The 22240-nt window shown below is 39.5% G+C and overlaps 1 protein-coding gene across 5 annotated transcripts in view; it reads right to left on the bottom strand.

The window, feature by feature from the left end:
• Nucleotides 1–22240, bottom strand: part of PAPPA2 (pappalysin 2) — a 309250-nt gene that overhangs the window by 199751 nt on the left and 87259 nt on the right. The window lies entirely within an intron of this gene.

Below are 22240 nucleotides of genomic sequence, written 5' to 3'. Positions count from 1 at the left end.
AGACCTAATCAGACTCTGACTCTCCCAACCAGCATTGCTTTTTAGAGGAGAGGAGCAGAGAGGGCAAGACCAGGTGTTATGAAGCTCTCAAAAATGCACTAATACACATTTAGGATATTTATTCCAAGATAAACAATATCCTACCTTTTTAGCACCATAATATTTATATGGATAGTCAGTATTTGACATCATACTCAATTCTCCACTCTACACCCAGATTATTTCTTCAAGATAAATCCAGTAATACTCTTAAGTCTATGCCCTGAGAATTACCCCCACCCCAGCCCACGGTGAAGAAGGCCTTTCATCTCTCAGTCTCTGGTTCTTTCCATCACACTGCATGATCATTATTATGATAAGAAGACCGATTGAATCTCTATTTCAGCATATGCTTGCTTCAGGCATATTTTTAAAGGTAAATAGTGGCCAGAAAATATAAAGTAAAACAGGAAAAAAAGAGATGAGTTATAGGTAGGAGAGGATATCACAAGCTACTGCAAAGAATGTTAATTTTATATATATTTCTCTTTCTTAATCCATAGACCCTTAATGCATAGACTCTCTACCCCTACTCTGACCACCTTATGATACTCACCAAGTATCTCTATTGGTGGCCTTCAAAGCACTAGGTAATATTATGTTTGAATTTATTCACAGACTTAAAGGTCTATTAAAAACACATGCCCCATGGCCCATAAAAAAGGGAAACAAGCATTTGATCTTTTTTTAAGCTCATATATAGTCAAAGACCTTCATCTTCCTGGCATCAGAGAAACTTAAAACTTTACTATGGGAAACAGAGCCTCATCATACTCAATGAAGAGCTATTTTAAGAAAGAACAACTAAACCAGAACCCAGTGGCCCCTTGGATTCACTGGATGCTTCCTATAGTGGCCATGGGAATGCCACTCCAAAGATAGGAATGATCTTATCACAGCTTCAACTGTGCAGACAGCTCTCTCAACACAGTTGTAATTTCCTTTATAGATTCACGCTTTATTCTTGCTATTCTGGTAGACAAGCTGCAGACACTGAAATCTCTCAACCCAGAAGCTCAGGATAGAAGAGCATGACCCTTCTTCTTCTGTTCACTTTGCCTCCCAACTACACTGTTGATGCCATCTATTTAATCCACATGTAGGATATACTGGCAAGGAGTACTCAAGAAATAGAGATCGCAAAGGAGACTGTGTTTATGTTCTTTGGCACAGAACCAAAAAGGGGAATAAAAGTAAAGAAACACAAAAAGATTTTGCTTTAGAACCAAAAATGCTTGAGAGAATGGGGATTTTAAAATATTCTTTCTTATTGACTTATAATATCTTGGAAAAGTAATTCTCATCCCCAATAAATCATCCAAATTTCATGAAGTGGTGTCAGATGTGATCAGAGGGATATTCCTTCTGATACTTTCCTGGAGTGTTTTTTGAACTGTCGCCTGGTTTTCCCTGGACATTAGTCACATTCCCTTTCCTTTTCTCCTTTATTAAAAATAATTACAACTTCCTGTATTGATAAATTGATGGTTTGGAGTTATGATGACATCAAGTAACTCTTCAACATGGAGGTGGTCTAATTGGTCAGATAGAAGGAGAAGAGGGAGGGTGGATGGGAGGAGAGAGAGAAGAAAGAAAAGGGAAGAAAGAAACAAATAGAAAATAAAAGAAAGAAAGACGGGCAGAGAGGAACAGTGATAGCTTATGTACAGCTCAGGGTACCAAGGAAGAAAATCTGCATCCTCTGTTCCTATTCCAGAGTTCCCATTAAAATTAGGAATTGGTAACTTGACAGTTTTCTCTCTTTTCTCCCTCCTCACTTTCCCCAAATCCCCCTGTTCCTGGCATGGTTTACTCGGGCTATCTGTGTGTTCCTGGCTTCTCTGTCTGCCACTTACCAGTCTTGGCCATCATCCTTCTATCCTCCCTCAACCCAGCAGTTGCACTAATTCCCCTTGAGCCACCCTCCAAGAGGCCTACTCTTCCACCACCAACTCATTAGCTGGTTCTACTCACCTCCCATTTCTTCCTTGCCCATTCCACTCTCCAGCCATAAATTACCCTTCCAGATGAGAGTGTTTATGTCATATTTGTGGCAAACTGGGTACAGTCACTCTAATTCCTGCACTCCATAGAGATATAGATAGAAGTTGGCAAGTATAAGGGACAAAATACATTTTTAAAAGCTAGAGACAGCTGGAAACAGTCACTAATTGAATTGATACAGGAAAGTTTTATTTTGTTGAAGACAGATTTTTGTCCAGATTATTCCATAAACCAAAAAAGGGCAAAGTGTAGATAGCAGGGTGTCCAGTTTGCATGTAGACTGCCTTGCCTATTATAACACATGTACACCATTTCACAATTTAATCAGAGCTAATAAGATAAACGTCTTAGCTTGTCCACTAATGTGACCAGAGCCTGGCTCAGACCTAGGGTGGAGAAAATGGCCATTATTCTAAAATTCAGAGCTTAACATCTTGCTTCAGAAATGATTTATTAAGAAATAAACTTGTCATCCATCCAAAAGAACTTAATATTCAAAGAAAGGTGAAACGACATACATAAATGTCATAAAAAGCATGGGACCATGAACTGACCAGAACTATGTATGAAGAGAGGTGAACTGCATTGATCTACTTAATTTCTGCCAGGATCTCCCTTTACTCATCCTCGCCACACTCTAGATTGAGATACTCACCATGAACTTCTCCCTGAGGACTCAGACAGACCAAAGTGAAGCTGCATCTTGATCTTTATAAAAAATTTTCTCAAAAACAAGCTTTCCTTGAGGCTGACATATCAAGTTGTTCTGCCCATTGCTTGAGTCTATTATTTCTGACATGCCTCCTGGAAGAATGCACAGCTGCCTCACTATTTTATCACTGTGACCTACTGGTTTGGGATTAAACATTGCCTGGTGTCCAGCCCACCACATTCCTTTGTCCCCCAGATGATTTCTGTTGGGGTCCCTTGACCGCTGACCCCTAGCCACACTCTAGTATCTAAGTGTCCATGCAAGCCCCAACTCTTGCTTAGTTTCTGACTAAGTAAAAGTGAAAGGATATAAAAATAATGGCTCTTGTGCTCTAGTTTAATAGTCAGTTGAATAACTCCTTTATACACTGATAGAAATGATTCAGGCCAGAAAGAAGAAAAAGATCCTGAGCTGTCTGAAGGAAGTTGAATCAGCATCAAAAATTCACATGTTAAAAAACAAGACATACAAAATGCATGCATGTATGCCCTGAGATTGGGACCCAGGGCCCTGCTTCCTACAGTCAGACCAAGCTCCCTCCAGAGGAAGATCCTGACTGCACTCCACAGCGGGTAAGGCAGCCTCCATTAGAACAAAACCAGATGCTCCCAAGGACCCTCAGCCAATTCCCATCACAGAAATGACCGGTGCCGAATCTGGGATATTTGGGTTTGGTCAAATCTAAACCTTCTTGTCCTTACTGTACACCATGGTTCTTGACCCAAAATACACAGAAGGGTTCCCTCTGCCACCCCCATCTGCTATCCACTTTGCCAACTATGCTTCCTCCTCTGGGTGAATATCCCCTTTGACCTACTCCCCCAGTCCTTGGACAGTGCTCACACTGTGGGGCTTACAGGTCCCCAGAGTACCAACTAGCATTCTCCCAGCTGCCTAGTGCCACTTTGAAAACTTAGTTTTTTCTTCTCTGTCAAAGTCCTCCTGCTATTGGGCACATGGCACTCTACTATGTCACCATATACATTCTACTTTCTTTCATTGTCCCATCTCTTGGTTGCTCCATACACATCAAGGGCTTCACAGTCTGACTCATAGTCTTCCCCTTTACCTTAGATCCTAGAGTCACCTGAGGAAATTTCAACATTTATGTGAAACATCCACTGAAAACACAGTCTTATGTTTTACTTCCTTACTGCCAATGACTCTTGCACACCATTCTCATTGTCACCTTTACTCAGGTGGATTTTCTGATCTCGTGGATCTTTAGTTCTACTTGACTAAACTTTTATTTGATTATGGTCATCTCCTCTTCAGGAATTATTTGAAATCTTTACCATTCTTTTCTTGCCCCTTCTCTCCCAGCAACCTCAATCTCCTCTGACTCTTAGATAATCGTGCCTCCTTCTTTGATGATAAAATTGAAGCCATTTATCATGAACTCTATCACTCCCCCCCATACATACACACATGCACACATACACACACACACACACTCAAAACATCTACTTCCTTACCTATTTTTATTCCCTTTCCTCTTGTCCTACAAGATGAGGTTTCTGAGAAAACCATAGCTAGTACCCTCTTCCTTTCCAATTCAAACTTCTTGAATGGATAATTTCTTCATCTCACATTTGTTTCCCTTTTTTTCATGTATCCACTAATCCCACTGTAACCTGGCTTTCATGAGAACCACTTTATCAAAAATGCTTTTGTTGAAGTTGTTAGTAACCTCCTAGTTGTCCCTCCCCACAAAAATGGAAAAAATTCATTCACCTTCTTATTGGAATCCTTTGGTTCATTTTTATATTGTTAGTTACTTCCTGCTTCTTAAAGTTCTCTGCTTCTCTGTTTTTATTGCAACGCTCTTTCCTGATTCTCTTCTTGCTTTTGTGACCACTGATTCTCAGTCTCCTTTGTGGGTTTCTCTTTCCCCTTCTAATCCTTAAAAGTTATTCCCTGGGGTCCTGTTTGTAGTCCATTCTTTTGTCACTCTCCTTGTTCACCGTTGGGAACTTTTCCACTCTTGAACTTTGAAGCACCATCAGTATTTGGAAAACTCTCAGGTAGATATATATCTCTCTCTCTACCTGGATCACCCACAGACATCTTGAAGTCAACATGTCAATGTTATGGGTGGTTCTACCTGAGCACAAACAAAATTCGGACACAGTGAGTTTTAATGCATCTCAAATAGTGGTCCAACTACTGAATCTGTGGACTTTTTTCCACGGGTATATTTGCAAGAAGTGTCTGATTTTTGGCTAAACACAGAGGCAGTATGTGACAGTGTCCACAGAAAGATAAAAAGGCAAGAACAGGGAAGAACCACCATGGCATTTTGTCCATTACCTAATTTTATAGACTGGATTTCGAGTTCCTCAGGAAGAAACAAAAAGAACTCTTTTCGTAAGAAAATTGGTGTAACCCAGGATACATAAGCCATGCTTTATGGCCTAATAACAAAATGAAGTACCAGTTGAAGAGAAGGGACGCTCTCTCCATTTCTGGAAAGAATTAAGGGATGTCAGCACCATTCTAACACTTGAGAGTTTTACAGCCTTGGGTTGCATTAGAAGCCAGTTCTCTAATAAGGCCAGCTTTTCCCTAGAGAAACAGTGAGGGCAAAGCATCAGCTGGAAATGCTGAGTGTCAGCAGACAAGGTAAATACCATTGCCAGTATTCAACAGCAAACAGCAGTAGAACCACAGAAGCCAGTGGGCATGAATTTTTAAGGCACACCCTTCCGAAGACTCCCAGAAATACTAGAGAAAGAAGACAATGTATGAGGATAAGATTTTATAGCTATACACTGAGCTCATGTAATTTGATTATTAATGGTAGTATGACATCATTCGTCCCCAGGGGGTATGTGGACTGGAGGATATTCAGTTTGTCTCTGACTGAACTCATAGTCTTCTTCCCCACACCCACTTCTCCTCCATTGTCTCTCTCTGAATTGATGCCACCTCTATCACCCTCTCCATGACACAAGAAGAAAAGCCAGGATTCTTCCTTCAATAATCCCCCCCTTCACTTCACTCCCCTCATTATAATCAACAACCTACTAATGACCCCAGGAAGAAAAGACATCATGATGATTACTGTTTCTCTTCTGAATGTCACAAAAGAGGCTAGATATCATCATCACTCAGACATAATCAACTGGGAACACATTTTTTTCTTGAAATTCAAATATGGAGAAACTGACAAGAATTATTACACCCAAAAAACTCACTTTTGCTAATGCATGTGGGAAAGAGTATTACTACTAGAAGTAAAATGGAATTATTCTCTAGAAAGTTTTATGTGTTGTAAGAACTTGAGGTTGAAATAAAAGAGCTAACTGGAGATTTAAAGGACATGAAGTCTAATGTCATAATATCTTCTATGGTAGGCAGAATAATGCTCCCAAAGATGTCCATGTCCTAGTCCCTGGAACCTGGGACTATATTACTTTACATGGCAAAATGGATTTTGCAGAGGTGATTAAGAGTACAGACTTTGAGATGGGGAGACTATTCTGGATTATCTGAGTGGGTCTAATCTAATTACATGAGTCTTTATAAGCAGAGAACTTTTCCCACCTGTTGTCAGAGAAAGAGAGGTGGCAATGGAAGTAGACTCAGAGAAATGCTACACTTCTGGCTTTGAAGCTGAGGGAAGGAATGGGGCAGCAAGCCAAAGAATGTGGGCAGCCTTTAGAAGCTGGAAAAGGCAAAGAAGTGGTTTCTCCTGTAGAACCTCCAGAAAGATATGCAACCCTAACAACACCTTGATGTTAGCTCAGCGAGAACCACGTCATACTTCTGACCTACAGGACAATAAGTTAATAAATATGTGTTGTTTTCAGCCAATAAGCTTGTGGTCACTTGTTGCAGCAGGAATAGAAAATGAATATATCTTCTTTCATTTAAACATATAGTATCTTTGGAAAAGAAAAGAGCATACAGAGAATGAACATCTGGCTTCAAAAGATGGTGTCAAAAGAATTTGTTTTAAAAGAACTTGTGATTGCCTTCTGAGGCAGAAAATAGTAAATCCCACGTTTCCAGTTCTTGGCAGTAGTTTACCTACTTTATCAAGGGAGTCATACCTTGAAATTTATTTGGAAGGGGAGCATAAAAATACCCAGATAACTTATTGGGTCTGGATAAGGAAAAAGAAAAGCATGGTGGAAGAGATACCCAGTTGAACTTAAGAAAAAATAACCAAACCAAAAGTCATAGGTAGCACGTGTCAGCATCCTGAGAACAGGTGCTTAAGCCAGAATGACTTGGTCTCATGTCCCACCTCTAACACTCACTGGCCATGTGGCATTGGCAAGGTGCCTACCATCGTTACACCTCAGTGTCCTTATCTGTAAAACGACAATAATGAAAGTATAATCTGCATATACTTTTTGGGAAGAAAAATGAGATAACATCTATAAAATCACACATAAACAGTTGTCAATAAACCTTATATTATTAATACCAATACCTATGGTCTCAGATGTCTACATAGTCAGCAACAAAGTTAAAAAATCATAATATAGGAAAGCAAGTATCATCTTAAAGACTTGATGGGGAGCTAATCATAGACTATGTCTGAGGACGGGTAGACCTTGCTTGAAAGAAATAAAGTTAAATGAAATAGAAGTAATACCACAGTGCAAAAGGAAGCAAACACAACTGAAATCTGACACCTGAAGTAAACCCACAATGGAAAACATTTAGTGAAAATAAAATAGCAATGAAAATTTTCTAGGCATAAAGTACTGTTGGCATGGTCAGGCAAGGGATAGTTTTGATACATCCCAAAAGCAGTTTCCAAAATTGACACAAAATAAAAATATAGTGATGAGCCAGAACTTCAGATGAGAATGTCTCTGCCAGAAGGCTGGTGCTGCTAATAGCAATAGCAGCACTTCTGATAAATACTTTTTCTGACTTCCTGATAATATCTCTCAAAAAGGTCAGGAAACAACAGAGTCATGATAATTTATTTTAATTCTTATTAATAAGAAAGAACTAGGGCTTCCCTGGTGGCGCAGTGGTTGAGAATCTGCCTGCTAATGCAGGTGACACGGGTTCGAGCCCTGGTCTGGGAAGATCCCACATGCCAGGGAGCGGCTGGGCCCGTGAGCCACAACTACTGATCCTGCGCGTCTGGAGCCTGTGCCCCGCAACGGGAGGGGCCGCGATAGTGAAAGGCCCGCGCACCGCGATGAAGAGCGGTCCCCGCACCGCGACGAAGAGTGACCCCCACTTGCCGCAACTAGAGAAAGCCCTCGCACGAACCGAAGACCCAGCACAGCCAAAAATAAATAAATAAATAAAAATAAAAGTAGCTATAAAATTTAAAAAAAAAAAAAAAGGAAAGAACTAGATGGTGACATGGAATGAAAGAGTTCCTTTAATGAAAGAAACTCTATTTAAATTTTTCAATAGCCGAGGCCTTGATGGTAACATCAAGGACTACAGCTTGAGTAAAACAGATTTCCAAAAGGGAGTAATGATTCCAAGGCCTAGGACTCTCAAGGGGAAAATGGCCCTTTGGAGGTAGAAGGGCATAAACCTTGAAAATCAATGTAATTCTAGATTGCCCCAATAAAGCAGAAAGGAGATAAACATCAAAAAGAACAGTTTCTATAAGGGAACTCCCTGCTGAGTTAAAATTTTAAGAGAACATACATAGATCTTGGAAAGAGGAATAGCACAAAACTATTTTAAAAAATAGGGTCAAAAAAGATAAAGTCCAGGGACTTCCCTGGTGGTGCAGTGGTTAAGAATCCGCCTGGCAATGCAGGGGACACGGGTTCGATCCCTGGTCCGGGAAGATCCTACATGCTGCGGAGCAACTAGGCCCGTGGGCCAGAACTACTGAGCGTGCGCTCTAGAGCCCACAAGCCGCAACTACAGAGCCCACATCCTGTAACTACTGAAGCCTGCATGCCTAGATCCTTGCTCTGCAATAAGAGAAGCCACCACAATGAGAAGCCCGTGCACTGCAATGAAGAGTAGCCCCCACATGCCACAACTAGAGAAAGCCCGCGCACAGCAATGAAGATCCAACACAGCCCCCCCCAAAAAAGAAAAAGCCCAGAACCAGCATAAACATAAAAAATGCAAAGAATGATAAATTTAAAAATGTATGTTTTTCAGAATAGTAAGCAAAATAGAGTATAATAATACAGAAGGGAAAAAAAACTGAACTCCTCAAAGTCTGCCTTGCTGCCAAGATAAATAATCATTAAGAAACCCATTGAATAAGTCATTAACCTGGCAATAATTTATTTGCCCCTAATAATAATAGTGATCACAATTAACTGAATCCCAAATATATGGCAGATGCTTCGTATATATTCTCTCATGTAAGCTCACAAGTCTATGAAGTTAGCGTAATTATTTCATTTTACAGATAAGAAACTAAAGCTTACAGAGATAAATTCACTTGCCCAAAACCACACAGCTTGTAAGTTTTGGAGGCAAGTATTAAACCCAAGTTCCTCTAACTCCGAAGCACGCATTCTTTCCTCTGTTCTTCAATTGGTTTCACTAGGATCTGTGAGTCACTGTGTTGGGCCTTGGCAATGAAAAGATGCAGAAGACATAACTCTTTTTCAAGAAGCTCAGTCTAGTGAGGAAGATAACCATGGAAACATATGATTATAATGCAAGGTGAAGGGCACTATTATAATGTGCATGGAACTATATGCAAGAATGGGGGACAGAGTGAAAAACCAGCTTAGAGAAGCAGACATTAATAAGGTGTTGTGGAAGTTTTTGGTGGATATTGTCAATTGGTTTGTGTACATCAATTCTACCTTCCTTCTCCTGTGTCTTCCTTTTCTGGAGGACAGAAAAGTTGAAATATACATTTGTCCAGCTCCCTTGCCCCTAGGGATCTGGATGTGATTTATTCTACCAATCAGCTGTGCTCTAGTTAGAAGGTGACAGTAACATGAAGACCTCACTTCTGACTGCTTCTTCTTTCTCTGCCTGCAAGCAGGGCTGGGTGATAGTGTTCCACTGCCCAGCCACTGGCAGTGAGGGTTTGGGGCAGGCTATGGGGGCAAACCCTCATTGCTGGTGTGGATCTAGCAGGCATAGCATGACACGGTGATGGCAGCCGTGGTTTAGAGACTTTGTGAAAGAAGATTCTATAGAGGTTGGTGACTAATTGGATGTTTAGTCCCAACTTCTGCAGAGTCTTCTTTCACAAAGTCTCTAAAATACATCCCTATTTTTCCCTTCCCACTGTCACTGTCTGGAATAGATCATTTTTTACTTTATTTGTCATGTACTAAAATGTCTTCTTATTTTTCTCCCTCTAATGTTATGTGCACTCCAGTCTACACCATATGACATCAAAACTGGTGTTCTCCTGTTCACTCTTGGTTCCCTGTGTCCTACACAATAGTCCTTTAGGTTTCCTTTAAGTTGCCACTCAAAGTTGCCCTTAATCTGACGACCAGCCTACCCTCCAGGATCGCCCCAGCACCACTATGCCATTGATCGAGGTAAATTGATTTACTCATTGACATCAAATATGCCCCTGATTTTTTTGTTTTAGGTCATTTTGTTTGTTTGTTTTTGTTTTTTTCCTCCCTGCTTTGCGTATACTGTTCTTCCTTTACATATATAATTATCAAAAATGTATCTGACATTCAAGGCCCATTTTCTATCTCACTTTTTCCGTGAAGCCCACACCAATCACCCCAGCCTGAAATGAGCCCCAAAATCTGAGTTTCTAAGTCATTCAGTCTAGTCTATAACACAACAGATTGTAATATGTAATTACACTATGTAAGCCTACTTTGGCAATATTTGCCAACAGTAGAAATCCTACCTCTATATATTTAACCTAAGAAGATATTTGTATGAGTTTCAAATATGCACCAACAGCAATGGAATAATAGCAAAAATATATAGTATAATAACACAGCAGTATAATAGCATAGTATATTCTGCTAATAGAATAGCATAATAGCAAACAAGAGTATAATAGCAAAATATCATGTAAATTCCCATTAACATGGATCTGGCAAGTTAAATTAAAAGTATATAATATTTATGCCATGAAGTCATTAAAAATAATCTAGATTTATATTTATTAAAATGGAAAAATGCCCCCAACATATTATTGAGTGAAAAAGCTGATGGTACAACAGTAAGTATAATATAACTCTATTTATTTAAAACCATATACATATGTCAATCTAGGTATCTAGAAGGGGATGAAACAGGTCATGGGATTTGAATTAATTTTCTCTTCCTATTTGTATTCTTCTGTGTTGGTCTTTACATATATATACATTTACATGTATGCATATGTATAACGTTTATATGTATTATGTATATATATACACATATATGTATATATATGTCTTTACATAGATACATATATGCATGTGTGTATGTGTGTGTGTGTGTGTGTGTATATATATATATAATAGAGCATTCTTTATTTCAATATTATAGAGCTTCGTTATTTCATTAGCTGGACAATGCTCCCAGAAGTCAAGTACCATGTCTATCTCAGTGTGAGAACAACTTAGTGCATCATCTTGCATATTATTAGGTGCTCATTTAATATTAGTTGAAAATATCAACGGTGCAGATGGGCTTTAACTGGAAGATTAGGCAGAGAATACCCCATTCTTCCCCCTCTCAAGTTCACCAGTACTGCCCTGCTGCAGAATCCACTTAAACCACAGGGCCCGCTTACATCTACAAGAGTCAAACTTCAAAGAGTCGCACATAGGATCTGCTGTCTCTGGTAGAGAGCAAGAGACAAAAATATGCCCCAAGCTGAAGCCCAAAGCCCCAAATACGCGCTCTTTGACAACTCTTTATTGATGACTAAAGACAGAGCAGATTCTTGGCAAAAACACTGTATAATGATAAACTCTCAGGGCCTGGGTGGGAATGGGCAATGTAATTCCACACACATTACACTGGGTTTAAAAATAGGAAGCTTTTCCGGGAAGAAGTAGTCCTTGTGGGTAACTGGAGCAGACAGGATGTGTTTCAACTAATGGTAAAAGTTGAAGTCATCCCGTATTTTAGTCATTTTGTGTGTTTCTTTTCTCTTCTCCTATAGCTTTTTCTTCCACTGCTTTAGAACATTTTTAAAGGTTTTCTTCAAATCTTGTTTTCAAGCAAAACATTCTTTCTGTAATATGTCATACACGTGCACACACACACACACATACACCACAGAAGTAAGTTCTTTTTGCCAGTACACATGCACCAAACTGAACTCTCAACTTTATATTCTATTGACATGGGGAAGGTGAATGAATCCTATAAAAACACTGATGATTGAAAATCCTTTAAACTTTGATTTCAGAAGGTGGGATAACACACTCATTCATTCAGAAAGTATTTACTAAGCACCTACTAAATCTCAGGCTCTGTGCTGAAAAACCAGTATACAATGGATAAGCCCAGGTAGCACTCCTACCCTCATGGAGTTGGTGGCCTTATGGGGAGATGACAAGGAAATGGGCAGTCACACTGGGACTCAGCAGGTACTCTGGCAGGGAGAGTAAAAGGTGTGGTGAGAATCTGTGGACCAGAGCACTTGACCAAGATTAAGAGAAGTCTTCTCAGAATTGGCATCTATACCAAAACCTGGCAGATGAAAAGGAGTTATCCTGGAGAGGAGATGGCATGGGAAGAAGAGGTAGCCATTGGTAGAAAGGCCCAATGGATAAGAGAAGGGAAGTGGTTCATGAGAGCTGGAGAGAAGTAGAAAGACTGACACTGAAGAGGGTAACAGCAGCTGGATCTTGAAAGGTCTTACAAACCATGATAAGAAGTTTAGAGTTCTTTAAAGCAAGGAAGAAATGCGATTAGATTTGCTTTTTGGAAAGACTGGTCTTAAGAAAATGTGGAGAATGGATTTGAGGCTTGCAAAACTGGAGGCAGAGAAGCCTATTAGAAGGCTGTGGCTGGAGTTGAGAGATATTTAGGAAAAGAACCAATAGCAATTGGTGATTAATTGGAGGAGGTTAGGGTGAGGAAGAGGAAGAGTCCAAAATGATTCCTAGGTTTTTAAATTAAGTAACTGGTTAGCACAATTCACTGAAGTGAGAAATAGGAAGAGGAACAGATCTGGGTGAAGTTTGGAAGTCATCTCTGATAATCAAATTACAGATGTTTATTAGACAGGTGTATATATGGTTCTTTAGACCTGAGAAGTATATAAATTCAGAAATTGATGATAATGAAAACTGTAGAATGAATGAGGTAGTGCATTACTGACTTCCTAATGGGTATACTCAACACAATGTGTGCTTAGGGAACCAGCAGAGGGAGAGAGAGAGAGAGAGAGCATGCACTAGTTAGTTCATTTTCAAAATTATATCCAGAAGTGTACAATTTGAAAGACTACAGAGAGACAATATTGATTTTGCTTTCTTTAAAAATATATGTTTACTTTTTTTTTTTTTTTTTGGCTGCATTGGTTCTTCGTTGCTGCATGCAGGTTTTCTCTAGTTGAGGAGAGTGGGGTTTACTCTTCGTTGCGGTGCGTAGGCTTCTCATTGTGGTGGCATCTCTTGTTGCGGAGCATGGGCTCTAGGCGCGCAGGCTTCAGTAGATGTGGTGCACGCAGGCTCAGTAGTTGTGGCTCTCGGGCTCTAGAGCGCAGGCTCAGTAGTTGTGGTGCATGGGCTTAGTACCTCTGCGGCATGTGGGATCATCCTGGACCAGGCATCGAACCCGTGTCCCCTGCATTGACAGGTGGATTCCCAACCACTGTGCCACCAGGCAAGTCCCCCAAAATATGTGTTTACTTTTGAATTACCTATCATGGGACAGTGAAGGGGTGATCTTTTCTGATGGTCTCAAAAGCCTCAGTCTGGCCCAGGAAAAGGTATATAGAGTGAGAAGAGAAGACATTGAATCAAACACTGAGGAACAGTAACTTTAAGGAATAGGCGGAAGAAAAGAAATTGGCAGAGAGGTCTGAGAAGCCGTGATGAAGAGGTAGGAAAGGAATCCAGGAGAGTTGGCGTCTCCAAAGCTAAGGGAGAATATCAATCCAAGTGTTCCTGGCAATTGAAGTAAGAGAAGAACAGAAAATTCTCCACCAGAACTAGAAACAAGGTCAGTAACTTTGACAAAAGCAATTTCAGAAAAACAGTAGAGGCAGAAACCAGACTGCAGTGGCCTGGAGAATGAGTGGCTCTTAAGGAAGAGAAGATAATGGGCATAGACAAGAATCTTGACAGTGAAGATGTAGAGGAGGACGGAAAATGTTTATGATAGGAGATTTAAGCATTACTAAATAAGTTTAATAGGAAGACACCAGTAAGGGGAGATAACATAAAAAGGAAAGAAAGATATAATTAAGGTAATTAAATGCAGAACACATCAGGAGAGATACACCGTACACAGGAGTGTGGTGGAATACTGTTGGTGCTCTACCTGAGCAAGTACCACCAACCCCTAGCTGCTGTGAATATTGGCTGCTAACAGTTCACTGCTGGCCCTTTTCTTTGGAAAAATCCCCTTTTGCCAAATAGGAGCTGCCTCACAGGACATTATGCTTGTCTCCTCCCAGGGCAGCTGGCAGACAATGACTGATTGACAGGAGGGTACAAAAAGCCAGCCCTTTGCCCCAAGATAGGGCCAAATCCTTGGTGCAATTCATGCTCCAGAGCTCCCAGTGGGATTGAACTGTGAGACTACATGCTTGTTTAGACCCTTGCCCTGACTTATTCTGTTTTCCTCATCCCTTTCTGCTAAAAGAAACCCTCAGTAAATTACAAAAATTCCTGTCTCAGGCACCACTTCCTGGGAATCTCCTTGAATATCAAGAGAAAGATTCTCATGCATTAGAAAGGGAGGAGGGAAGGGAGAAAAGAATGCAAATAGTTTTGAGGATTGATGTCAGGCATTTCATTAAGGGAATGCTCCTCTAATTTATGCTGCTTTCTTAATGAAGGAGAAGGTGAGGGGCTTCCCTAAGAGTGGGGAGTGAAGTGATGGGTACAGAAACTTGAGAAGACTTAGAAGGTGTGAAATACTCATTGTGAGAGGAGATAGAAAAGGAAACCAACCACTTATTAGGGAGAGGTAGATTAGTTAGTTGGGGTTCATGAACAAATATTTTGATGCCACCTTCTCCCAAATCCAGTTAGTTATAACTCCTACTTAGAAGAAACAAAGGAATAGGAAAAAGAGGAACTTCTGTTGTTACTAATGATATCAAAGTATATGATTTTTTTCTTAGATTTTGAATTTATAAATATTATGCAATGAAAAATCATTAATTATGAATTGAACTCAAAAATGTTCTGCTTTCATCTTCAACATTCTCAGTAAAATTGTCCTCTTCAAATTCACCAATAATCTCTCAGTTTTTCTACCCAGTGGACATCTTCTGTCCTTACCTTCTTGACCTTTCTGGGGCATTTGACATTGTTGATCACTTTCTTCTTGAAACTTTCTCTTCACTTGGCTTCCATATGTCATCACGTTCTTAGTTTACCTCCTATCTTTAAGGACACTCCTTCACATACTCTCTCAGTATACACACTCTCCAGCCCCTTGTTACCTGTCTAACTTCGTCTCTGGCCATTATTTCTCTTACATTGTTTTTCTAAATCCCCAAAGTACTTACAGCTCTGCACCTCTGTTATGTTCTCTCTCTTGGTTCCATGAAATTTCACAAATATTTCTTCAGCCTAGAATGTTCTTTTCCTTTGTTCTTTTCTGCTAATAACTACCCATTATCAAAATCGGTAGAGGTGTCGCCTCTTCCAGGAAAATTTCCTGACATCCGTCCCAACTGCTGAGTCTAGACTTAGTTTCTAGCCTAGGTACTACCTTAGCACAGTCTGTATCCCTCCAGCACAGCATTTATTGCATTATGCTGGTGACTGGTGGAAAGCTGAAACTTGAACTGAGATGCTTCTGATTCTACAACCCTTTCTCTAACTATGGTACAGTATTGCCTCTAGTGATGGACTAAATATTTCTCAATATTGAGTCCCTGAAAGGAATTAAAATAAATTCCACTGTGGGACATATACATTGGAATGCAGAAAACATTTCTGTGTCCATATTTGACTCCTTTTGATGAAACAATGAAGTGCAAGGACAGCTAAATAATAAAATGGGTGTTTAAAAAATATCCTATCACTCATATGCTCGAGGACAAGTCTGACTGGTTATAAGGACACACAACATAGGAAGATTCAAATCCACCACAACTTTCTGGGCCCTTCTGATGGTGCTCCCAACTTCTCCTGAAGCCATAGGAACCTGCAGACAGGGCTCGCTTGTCATCATGTCTCAAGGGACAGAGGCTCCTAATTCCACCCTTTCACGTAATAAGTTCTCATAAGCCTTCAGTACATGTGTGTCCTCTTTTGATGGAAGAGTTTTTGTTTGCCTTTTGCATCACCATTTGTAGACTTGGATTACAGAAAGATGCTAGACCATTTCTGTCCATCTGAAAGTTGCAAGTGCTGCTGTGGCTGAGGAAAGAGAAGTCTGTATACATACACGGAGGCAACCTCCTCACCTTCCCTTCTTCACTCTCACCTCCTGGCTTATCTCTCACCCTCTCCTCTCCTCTGAGAGTTGGGGCCCAGAAAGGCACGCCCTTTCAGCCACTCTGTTGTGCTTCCTTTTCCAGAAGGCCATGGTCAGCATTCTATCTAAGGAATACATTTCCTTTCCTCAATCTCTCTCCCTCTCCCACCCCTGACATTAATGCTTTGAAGCCATCTGAGGATCATTTGTTGGCTGAGTGATCACATTCAGACTATGGCCTAGTGATGACTCACACTCTTGTGGTCTCCCTGTGTTTACCATGGATATTCTATTCCAGCTGGATTTCCCTTTCCCCAGGAAACCTAGAGCTAAGCAATTTCTCCATTGTTCTCCTTCTACCCCAGCACGCTTCATATTACCCTTTCATCACCGATGTCCTCTAAAAGGTGTATATGTGTGAGCATGCGTTTTTGTGCATGTGTGTGTACTCTAGACCAGAGGTCTGCAACTATGGACTACAGGCCAAATCCAGGCTGTGGCTAGTTTTTGTATGGCCTGTGAACTAAGAATTATGTTTATATATTTAAAAGTTGTTTTTAAAAAACAGAAGAAGAGGATGCAAGAGAGGCCATATGTGACCTGAAAGCTAAAAAGTATTTACTATCTGGCCATTTACAAAAAAGTTTGCCAACTCCTATTCTATACTAAAGTATGGTTCTAAAGCATGAGTCTGAATCAGACGGACCTGAATTTATAGTCAAGCTCTGTCACTTACTAGCTATGTGATCCTGGACACATTATTTAACCTTTCTGAACCTCAATTTTCTCATCTGTAACATAAACTAAGAATTAACTCCAATGACGGATGTGAAGGCAAAAATGACATGCTATATAAAGTATTTATCACAGAGTTTTACTCATAAGAAGAACAGAATAAATAGTAGCTACTTTTGTTATTGTTATTTTTTGATGGGGGGGGGTTGTCTAATACACCTTGTATGCTCACATAGGAAAAGGTGACACACAAGAAAGGCCATAGGTGAACCAAATCTCTTAACTGTCCTGTGATTGGGTCTCTTCACTGTCAAAAAGAAGGAATGTCATAGCTATGGTTCTATAAAGATTAGAGGTGAGTAAGACAAATGCTTCCATATATGGCTCCAAAATGTCTGGATGGGAGAAGAAGATCTCGGAGCTATGCTTTCTGTACCTTTTCACCTTAGGCAGAAACCTGAGAGTAATCCTTTCTCCTCCATATTTATTCTCGACCTTAACATCCACTCAATCACTGAAGTTCACCTAATTTACCTATTAATTATTTTCAACCATCCCCTTCACTCTAATGTCACTGTCATGGGTCCTCATAATCTCTTGTCCAAACGGTGGTCTTCTATCTTCTTGCCTACATTCCTCAAACTATTACCCACATAGCTGCTGGAGTTACCCACCTAAGCCACCAACCTCACCAACCTGTGACCTTCCTTACAACCACCTCATCTCTTGTCACTACTCAGCTCATGCTTTACTTCCAACAACATCAAACTACTTACAGCTCCCCACCTACACCCAACTATGCTGTTTTTTGCCTCTGTCCTTTCCCTTGTGTTATACCTTCTACTTAACCCCTTCTTTTTTAATAATAAAAGTACTACATGGATGTTATTGATAATTTAGAATGCAAAAAGAATTAAAGGAAAATTATTTAGTATCCAAATTCTAATCCCTCAGAGATAATTACTATTAATAGTTTGATGTATTTGTTTCTGTTTTTATGTATTTGTTTCGATTTTTACAATAGTGATTTTCTCAGCCGTTTACTCTTCTGGGCAAAAGATTTTCTCATCTCATTCAGAGGCATTTCTGTAAAAGTAAGCATGCTTTGGGCACTGCCCAGAAAAGGGGAACAATTATCTTTCACAGGGGCATGGAATGAAAAGGAAATTCTGGGAGCATCAAATCTTTCTTCCTCACAATAAGTTTAGTTATAGAAACAAGTTGCAATTGGTTAGAGTCAAGTGGCTCGGAGTAACGTGGATATTTGAGCTGACTTTACTGTAAAATTGTACACACTAACTTAGACCTCCTTGACTGATCTCAGTGTTCATGAAAACACTGGCGTGAGTCTCAGTAACATCACCGTCACCAAGAAGCTCTTAAGAACAATGTGATGATGAGGTTGACTCAGGCTAGATTCTGTTCTATGAGAAACAATGGCTCTTTAAACGCTTTTCACAAAAGGAATTCCACAGTCAAAAAGAAAAAAAAAAGGAAAGGAGTGCACTTCCCTCTTTATTCTGAATGCAAATTATTCAGGGTTCTGAGACCTCCTGTACTGAATAAAACTAAAATCTGTTTAAATGCCTAGGAGATGGCATAAGTAAGTAAAGATTGTAGCTCTGAATTAAGATGACCTAGTTAATTTGGGCTTTGCCATTTTTCTTATGGAATGATTTGGAACATTATATAATCTCACTAAGCCTCGGTTTCATAATTTGAAAAGTGATTGTGATCATTTAAAAAATGAACATAAAAATAAACTAAAAAGTGAGAATAATAATAGCCTGAGGATAAAAACAAGACTGCCTCCTAAAATTGCTATGCAGGTTAAATGAAACAATGTATGTAAAGCACATGGAAAAACATAGAGGATGTAGAAAAACAATTGTTATTTAACTCAGCATTCCTCAATCATGTTTAAAAATGACACACTTTTTTATTGTTTTTCAAATAATGCTTATTTAAAAACAAGTGGAACATACTTTCACAAACTGATCTAAACTCAGAATCAGGCTTGTTTTCAAAAGTTGTGGAAAGATGGAAAGAAATAGGGAAAATAGAACAAAGACAGAACGTACAACTATTTCTTTACTGTTTGAAAATTTACAGGAAGAATGTATTATTCTACAGGAGAAACTCAACTTTTAAAGAATAAAAAGGGCAAATTAGACCTTGGTTAGAATATTCACCCTATACTGTACCATCTTTTTATATGCTAGAACAAAAGCAGCTTCACAATTAAAAGGCCAGCACAGATAAGCTAGTGCATCAAGCCCTGAAAATGAAGATAAAGTGGGGCAACACTTCCCTATGTAAGAGCTTCCCTAAGCAGAGTTTGGGCTACTTAGTCTCTATTATTCTAATTCTACTCCAGTATTTGGAACCAAAAAAAGGGGTCAACCAACAATAACTAACAGAGAAAATAGATACATAAGAGGGAAAGGACCAACTCGTTTTTTTCACTTGGCATACATCCCGAAGACACTCTTGACAAGCTGAAAAGAAGGATGGATGGGTCATCTGTTGAGCCTCATCCTTTATTTAAAAAGAAAAAAGTCAGCATTTCCAACTCCAGCATCTATTAACAAAGTATTTTCTACATTCGACGTTCTCCATTTATCTCCCCTACATACACACGCACACACACACACACGGGCGCAAGCGCACACACACACACACACACACACACAATTTCTCAAAACCCGAGTTTATTTTTAGTCCAGAGAGATTGGGTGTTCCAGATCAGGGCCCTCTGCTCCTGAACAGACATTCTAAAAAGGCTTCCTTGCCAGATATAAAAAGGCCGCTGTATAATTTATTAGAGGAAATTACACAAAGCTCTGATTACTTTTTAACCAGAAAGTGAAAAAAATATCCAAGAATCCTGATCAGATTCAGTATTGCACTTGGCACATGGGAATCTGTAGGAGCTAGGAATTCTCAGCAATCCCCAGCTCTACAGCCTGTTCATCCACAGCACACCATGAAGGAAGGTTCGAGTTAGCTGGCATTCAGTCTCCTCTCTTCCCTGCAAATGTTCAATTCCGTTTCCCTAAATAATAGGGGAGTTTGGGCCAAAGAAAACTCAAAACAATATATTCATTTAATAGCTCTAATGGCTCTGCTAAGGCCTGCCAATGAAAATGCTGGCTAAATTGTTCCAGAGAGCCTTCTACCGGAGCTATACAAAACCCGCCAAATCTCTACCCACCACCTCCTCCTTCCTGCCACTCAATTTTTTTTCTTTCTTTCTTTTATTTTTTTCATTTTGGCCTTTTCCAAGAGGAGCATGTAAAATACCCAAAGAATGTTCTCTTTTCAGTATGTATTATGTTTGGGGTACAGATTAATGTTTACTTTTCATGGGTAGGGTGAGCATATTTTCAAACCAAAATCAAGATGTGGTTTTATAGTATAAGGATACTTCATAAAACAATAGAATAGAATAGTTGAAATCACAACTGTCCTGAAAAACCCAAGTAGGGTCAATCTTCATTATTAAGGACATAAACACTTCGGAGGTTGTATGTTGCATTTTCTTTCAAAAATCATTTTTGAAAACTTAACATTTCCTAGCACTGTGCAAGGCACTTCAGATGACACTGAGATAATTTAACTAAAAAGAAAAGATCTCCACCCCAGACAATGATTAACAAGTAACCTCCACCCCCTCTTTTCCCAAGGAAAAGGGTCATGATGACCCTTTGGGGCAGACCAAAAGAAAAGAGTGGCAGTCAGGAGAAAAGAAAGAAAAATAAGAAAGAATAAAAGAAGTTGGGATCAGAATACAAAATAAGAAAAGAAGCAAAAGAGTAGGCAGAGAGAAGAGAAAATAAAGATGTTCATAATAGGGCAAGGCCACCAACCATTAAATCAAGAGCCACTGTTGTACATCAGGACCATTCTTGCCTACCCTTGTATAAGAAAAGCAATTAAAACCAGACAGTTGGAATTAGATCTCATGCCTCTCACCTTCAAAGTTTCAAGAGAAAGTCATGAAATTCTTTCAAAAGAATGTAATGCTGTCACTACAATTTGGAATGTGTCTTCAGGTTTTCTCATCCAATACAGTTCCTGTTAAAACCCCAAGAGTCCCCTATTTTATTATAAATTATGTGACATGTAAACAAACTATGGTACCACTTTCCACTGGTTCAGTTCCACCTTGACCACAAGCACTAGACCTGGAGGAATCTGTCATTGATTTAGCGATTCAAAAAGCAGGGAAGGAGAATGTGAAAAATGTTGTTATGTACATTGTTACAGAGGAGAGATTTTGAGCAAGCAGTGAGGAAGCTCTGGCCTGAAGCAATGTAGTGAGTCTTGTAACCCATCTGTTTAGAGCCAGGTTGTTCCCCTACCAAGCCATCCTACACCCTGCTGCTCAAATCATATCAGTCTCTGCTCAGAAAACCAACCATGGGTCTTCATTGTCCAATAGTTAGTTTCAAAATCCTCAGTTTTTTGTTGAAGATCTTTTATGCTCTTGCTTTTTGGTCTTTTCTTTCCCTATCTTTCTTTAAGTACCCTGATCCAGTTGAATGACATTGCTCTGTATTCCCTGAATACACCTAGAAATTATCTCCAAACTTTCACTCATGCTATTCCCATTGCCTGAAATCCCAAACCTTCACCTACCGAGTCTATCAATCCATCAATACCCAGATGAATTTTTATCTCCTTTAGAAGTATGACCTAACTCCTACCTTTTCACTCTTGTTGTGCTATATCTATAATGAAACCCCATACCTTATTTTAACCTGTAACCATATTTTACCTTGCTTCTTATTTATATTTGTATTTACCCCCATATCACATTGTGATTTCACTATGTGTCTTACTTCTTTTTGTCTCCTGTGAAGAACCGAGGTTCTCACTGAATACACTCAGTAATGACTTATTTTACAAATGAATGAACCTAGGTCCTTAAGTGCCCAAAATGAGTCACTGAGAATTTTCAAACTTTTCTATGCATTACAATCACCTCTGAGATTTGTTAAAACATACTCAGTTAGAGTCTAGGCATGAGAATTTTTTAAGAGCTGATCATTCTGAGGTACAACAAAACTTATGAGGCCATAATCTACAAAATTTTAATGATGAAAAAAATTTTGAGTTAGTGGTCCCAAATATTTAAGTTCAAGTTAGAAGTTGAAATCAGCCCACTGATTCTACCAACTTTCCCATCTGCAATCCACGTGAACAAAATCAAATTTGTTTGCCCAATATTCCCCCTCTGATCATTCATCTAAT

This window comes from Balaenoptera ricei, chromosome 1 (genome assembly GCF_028023285.1).
Source record: "Balaenoptera ricei isolate mBalRic1 chromosome 1, mBalRic1.hap2, whole genome shotgun sequence".
Taxonomy (NCBI): Eukaryota; Metazoa; Chordata; class Mammalia; order Artiodactyla; family Balaenopteridae; genus Balaenoptera; species Balaenoptera ricei.
This window is presented reverse-complemented; position numbering and strand designations above follow the sequence as displayed.